This window comes from Bidens hawaiensis, unplaced genomic scaffold (genome assembly GCF_021521415.1).
Source record: "Bidens hawaiensis isolate Kalapana, Puna unplaced genomic scaffold, B.hawaiensis_p1.1 tig00042446_1, whole genome shotgun sequence".
Classification (NCBI taxonomy): Eukaryota; Viridiplantae; Streptophyta; class Magnoliopsida; order Asterales; family Asteraceae; genus Bidens; species Bidens hawaiensis.
This window is the reverse complement of record NW_027505785.1, coordinates 20,923-27,714: the sequence shown is the minus strand read 5'-3', so window position 1 is coordinate 27,714 and position 6,792 is coordinate 20,923.

Here is a 6,792-nt window from a genome sequence, read left to right as displayed (position 1 = left end):
TGTTTTATTTGTAAATTGAGGCTTCTTATGCATTTGACCTGAATTCACAGGTATGAGTCTCGTCAAACCCAGATAGCTCTTAAACGGGTTATAACATCTCATTAAATTAAAAATTAATCTTACCAAATATTTGATGTGAAAATCCTATAAAATAGGGATATACTAAAAATTAATATCTTATTTAAAAAAAAAGATATTTTTTATAATTAAGAAACAATTTTATAGTGAAAAAAATAAGTGGGTTATGGGTTACTAAATCCAGATAGCTTTTAAACGGGTATAACATATCATTTATTTGTGAAACTCTTTCATTATCAAACTCTAATGGGGTGTTTGGGATTCTTTATTTTTTCCTTCTTGCAACTTATTAACTTTTATAAATTAAAAAGGTGTTGGGTAATGTGACTTTTTTAAGTTTTTAAATGTAAGACCCCGAATCCCGGGAATCCTACAGTTGGTAATCACGTCCACAAATTCACAAAAATTTAAAACCAATTGATTCGTTTTATTTAAAACAAGTTCAGAGTAAATAACAGCGGAAAAAGTGTAAGTATTTAAATATCCCAAACACGGGTACAGGTGTCCAAAATCAAATGTAAATAAAATATTTGTTTTATTTGAATTCCTCGACCAGAAATGCCTTCAACCTCCCGAGTAGCATCCAGCATGTCCAAGCGGTAGCATCCACTTCTTAACCTGAAAGTCAATCTAACATACACACAAAGTCAGCTTGAGCTGAGTGAGTTCAAGTTTTCATAAACGACATTCATTAAAAATTTAAATTCCATAAGTATGAAATGTAGTGGAAAATCATGAGACCATAAAATCATAAATAGCCTTTCTTAACCAAATCATAAGTGAATAAAACATTTAACATCTTTTCACGCAGTACGGGCCTCCTCACCCCGGGTCTTCCCCGAGTAATATATTTGACCCGGCCGCGGTTTAACAAAACCGTTAAAATCATGCAACACGAGCCTCCTCACTCCGGGTTATCCCCAAGTAATATATTTGACTCGGTCACAGTTTAATAAAAAAAATCACGCAACACGAGCCTCCTTACCCCGGGTCATCCCCAAGTAATATATTTGACTCGGTCACAGTTTGATAAAACAAAATCACGCAACACGAGCAAACAAAATCACGCAACACGAGCCTCCTCACCCCGGGTCATCCCCAAGTAATATAGTTGACTCGGTCGCGGTTTAACATCCAAACACGTGATACGGGCCTCCTCATCCCGGGTCTTCACCAAGTAATATATTTGACCCGACCACGGTTCATACATCCAAGCACGTGATACGGGCCTCCTCACCCCGGGAATTCCCCAAGTAATATATTTGACCCGATCACGGCTCAACATCAACGGGCCTCTTCACCACGGGATTTTAAAACCCATGTAATATATTTGACCCGCCAAAATGATGGTCACGTCACACGGGCCTCTCCACCACGGGTACAACCCGAGTAATATATTTGACCCAGCCGTGAATCACCATGCACACACACATCAATAAGCCTACATACATCATTCTTAGTCACGAGGAACTAAATATCATTACACAATCATAGGCTATAAGGTAACACATCCTCATACGTACATACATACCTCCATATATACATACATATATATTCCTACATAAATATATATATATATATATATATATATATATCATCCCATACGGGAACTAAGTAGATAGGTCTACTCATATTCAATTACTACCAAGTCTGCTAACGTCCTCGAGTCTAGACCATCAATAGTGTATGTAATCTTAAGGACACAAGACCATGAACGAGTCTAAAATATCCTAAGGCATATAAAATAATTCAAATATAGCTTTCAAAATGCACCATCACGAGTGAGACCATGTAAAACTATTCAAATCATTGTAACGAGTAAAATCGTTTAAAATTGTATTTCGGTGTGTATGCTAGCCCAAAACGTAAAAGAGTAAAAAGGGCATCATGAACTCACCTGAATCAACCGAACACCTGCAATGAGCTAGGAAATCCCTAAGTGCACAATCACAAGCAAGGGCCTGTAAATTATACACAACGCGTTACTAAACTAGACTGTAAGAACACTCTAGCCTAATGGGCCGTTCAAGCCCAACAACTTGGCCCAAGGCCCAACACTTTGGCCCAAGGCCCAACAACTTGGCCCAAGGCCCAATACTTGGCCTAAGGCCCAACACTTTGGCCCAAGGCCCAACACTTTGGCCCAAGGCCCAACACCTTGGCCCAAGGTCCAACAACTTGGCCCAAGGCCCAACACTTGGCCCAAGGCCCAACACTTTGGCCCAAGGCCCAACAACTTGGCCCAAGGCCCAATACTTTGGCCCAAGGCCCAATACTTTGGCTCAAGGCCCAACACTTTGGCCTAAGGCCCAACGATAATCAAATCGGGTCGAATGCGCTCGAAATAAACCTTAAAACCATTTGTTAAACGAATCAGCCCCGAATGGACCAAATTCCATTTTAAATCTTTTCATTCATCAAGATTATGTCACCCGAGTTGATAGGGTTGACGGTTCCTTTTTACAACTCTTACTTTAACGTTTAAACGAAAATTCACGCACCGCCGACTCGATTGACGAAGCACTAACCCCAACAGCCCCGTGCATCAAAAATATAATTTTCCCACAGCCCTTAAACTCCCCTAGGGCTGTACAAACTGATTCGGTCGGTAATCCGATCGTTTAACGCATCAAACTCAACAATTGCCAATCCTACACCCGATAAACCCTAGTTTTCGAACTAAAATCGATTGACCGACCTAAACACCTCCATTGGCCATGAAATTTTAGTATATTGTAAGTGACATACCTAAGAATATGACGGAGTACAAACTTCAATTATAACAGCCCCGAAAGATGCGAGAAAGGGCAGCCACCGGTTAAGCCTAAAACAAACTTATTGATCAATACGAATATAACATGCAGATTTTAGCATGCAAAGATGTATTTTATTGCATAGGAAAACCATGGAATTAAATTATTAAATTTTTACCAGTGTTACATAAATATCTTAAGTTTATAAAAATATTTTTATTATATTTTTCTAGTGGACACAAAAATCATAAAAATTCTTCTAACACAGAAAGGTATGTGCAGCTATTTCAGCTGCGCAACAAAATGGTTTTATTTTTATAAAATTCATTACCTAGCCAAATTAAACGATTCCAATTGGGTTTGGTTCCTAACTCAAAATATTAACTTCCAGAAGTGGAACCAACCAATTTAGACTTGTCGAAAAAAGGTTATGATGTCGGGAAGACGGACCAGAATCCGTCGTCCCGCATCAGGTTTGACACTCGATTTTATAAAATCATAAAAAGTTTTCATATCTCATCCAAAAATTACGTATTATACCTTTCTGGAAACTAGACTCAAAGTAGAACATCATGGAATTAAGAATCGATCAAAAACAGTGGATTAACATCGCGTTACAGACCCTACAATAAACGTATACGAATCTGTCAGCAAGTTGTTATCATCAAAACTCAATCTTAACGACCAATAAACGCGTTAATATGACCAATTAAGGTGTAAAAGACATTGGGAATCATAAAACCGACCTTGAATTGAAGTTTTCATGGCTGAAACTTGGCTAGGCAGAAGAAAAACGAGCAGGGGGGGTCCAGGTCCGACGGCTGCAAATAGGTTTAGGGTTTGAGTTTTCTTTTGTTTTATGATATAAAATAGTTACATCCAAGTCCCTCCAAATTGAAGTATGTAGCAACTTGGGTGGAAAGTTAAGTGAGAACGTTTACGAGGTTTGCAAGGAGCTCCCGGGAGAATGCCGAGTCAAGCCCGAACGGTGTAAGGCCCCGAACCCGGTAGCCTTACTTTAGCGTCGAATTTACTTATAAACACAGTTCTTACAAATCAGAGTTCATTAAAACTTTCGCGGAATATAAAAACTTTCATGAAACGTTACAGCAATCCAAAACTTGCCTTAATTAAACATTCTTGTCTTTCAAAATAAACGTCAATTACATAAAAACATCTTGAGTCTTCAGATGCCAGTCTCCTATTCGCCCACCATGTGCCCGCTCAAGCTAGCTGTCTCATTCTACTCACCTGCGTGCATACTAAAAGTCAGCTACGCTGAGTGAGTTCTAGTTAATAGGATGCCATACAATACATATACATACATACATGTCCGAAGATACATATCCATACTTAATTTGTTACCCTACTACCATACATACATACATATCTACAATCACTAACCTCAGTCTACCGAGAGTACGTTCATAGTCCGCCGTCTATACCTGTACTCAAGATCGTGAACACGTAAAAGGTCCGCAGTCCTTACCTATGTTCACCATTTATGGTACGTGCAAGGTCCGCAGTCCTTCCCTATACCATCCTACATCCACAACACGTACAAGGTCCACAGTCATTCCCTATGTTGCAACCTAAACCATAGCACGTACGAAGTCCGCAGTCCTCCCCTATGCTACCACAATACAAATACAGCACGTATAAGGTCCACAGTCCTTTCCTATGCTGATGCTTATCTATAATACGTATAAGGTCCGCAGTCCTTAGCTACGTTGTCGTCTATTATCTGTAACACGTATAAGGCCCACCGTCCCTATCTACGTTTACATCTATCATCTACATTACGTATAAGGCCCGCAGTCCTTAACTACGCCGTCACCAGCCGAGTCTATGTCCGACAGAAGCTAGAGGGATTTGCCATCCTAACTTACTATGTCGAATGTAGAACTCACATACCATTCGTGTACCTGTATACACATACTTCACATATACAATAAATACATTATAGCATAAGAACACTCTAGGCGTTCTTTACATCATTCATTTAACAACCATACCCCTTGTCGATACGTGCAATATCCGAAGATTGTTCACGCCCCGACAAGTATTCATTTGTAATGTTCATACATCTTCGATATATAATATTCGTACCTTTATTTTTAACCTGACAGTACGCGCAATATCCGAAGATCGTTCGCGTACCGACAAGCAATCATTCATATCCATCACATATATCACATATGGCATACACTTATCACTTAGGATAAATGTATTAACAACACATCGAGTATGCACACAGCCCCGAAAACATAACAAGGAATGGGGCTAGAAACTCACCTGAACACGGTTACGTTCAACGTTAATCGTAATCCCTTTCTTCAGTTGTGCACGGCTGACTGTATAACAAGTATACGTATCAATTAACTATCACTACTCATATCATCTTTCTAGTCTTAACTACTACCCACAACGAACGGGGGTCCGGGGCAGCGCCCCTGGCAGCGGGGTCTAGGGGCGGCAGCCCCTAGCAGGGTCCAAGGGGCAGAGCCCCTGGCTGGGGTCGAGCTGCCAGGTCAGCTTGGAAAAATTTTATTTACATTAACTGTCTTAACACATTTTCCATTAGGTTTTTAATTTATTTTCTAAGCGAACTTAACTTTAGGCGAAGTTAAACCTTAAGCGAACTTAGCTTTAGGCGAAGTTATCAGTTAGGCGAACTTGGCCTTAAGCGAAGTTATCAATTAGGCGAACTTGGCCTTAGGCGAAGTTACCAGTTAGGCGAACTTGGACGTAGGCGAACTTAAGCTTTGAAGGCGAAGTTAAGCTTTTGCAGGCGAAGTTGCCCAGTTCGCAGGCGAAGTTGCCCAGTTCGCTACAGGTTTGGTTTTTATCACGCATTTTGGCGATTTTAATACCCTTGTTATGGTTCGACATCACCCACTAACGTTCCCTAACCATTTCGTTCGTATATATATCCCGTATATACTATAAAGCTTGGATCTTTAAGCTTAAGGACATTCAATAAAACATAAACTTTAAAGGTCAAGAACATACCTTTTGTGCTCGTTTGGATCCCGTTTAACTTGTTAAATCACAACTAATCGTTTACTCTCTCTCAGATCTTGCTCGTTTCTCTCCCTCGGCCGCCGGCCGTATATGGCGGTGTGTGGTGTGTGTGTGTTTTGGAGTGTGTAGAGTTTAGGATAGATAAATGGATGGAATGGAAAGGATTGGGGTTTAAGGGGGTATTTATACTCCCTTAAGCCCATGGACAGAAGGCCCATATTTCCTTTTGGTCCATATCTAATCCCATCTAATTATCCTACTAAGTCTTCATATTTTGCTATTATTATTATCGTTCCACTAACTCGTTTATTTCACCCGACAAAATAATATATTAAATATTACTTTAGAAATTTCGGGATGTTACAAAAGGTGTACATAACACTACAAGATTAAACCTTTTATCAAAAACAACTTATACAAGTCGAAAGGAGGTGCAAATAAGGAAACCCAAACACGGCCTAAGTATATTATTAACTTTCTTAAAATAAAGAAATTTAAAATCCAAAAAATAAATATTAAAAAACGAAAAATGTAAAACAACCCCCGTATTAAGAAAATATATTATTTATAATTAACAACCCCCGTATTAAAAAAAGATATTATTTATAATTAACAAACAATTTTATGGTAAAAAAAATAAGCGGGTCATGGGTCACCAAATCCAGATAGCTTTTAAACGAGTTATATCATTTATTTGTGAAACCTTTTCATCATCAAACCCTAATGGGGTGTTTGGGATTCCTTATTTTTTCCTTGTCATAACTTATTAACTTTTATAAGTTTATCAAACCCTAATGGGGTGTTTGTGATTCCTTACATTTTTCCTTGTTGTAACTTATTAACTTTTATAAGTTAAAAAGGCGTTGGGTAATGTGACTTTTTTAAGTTTTTAAAGAAGGAAAAAGAAGGTTTTGATAAGTTTGGAGAGAGTAACTTA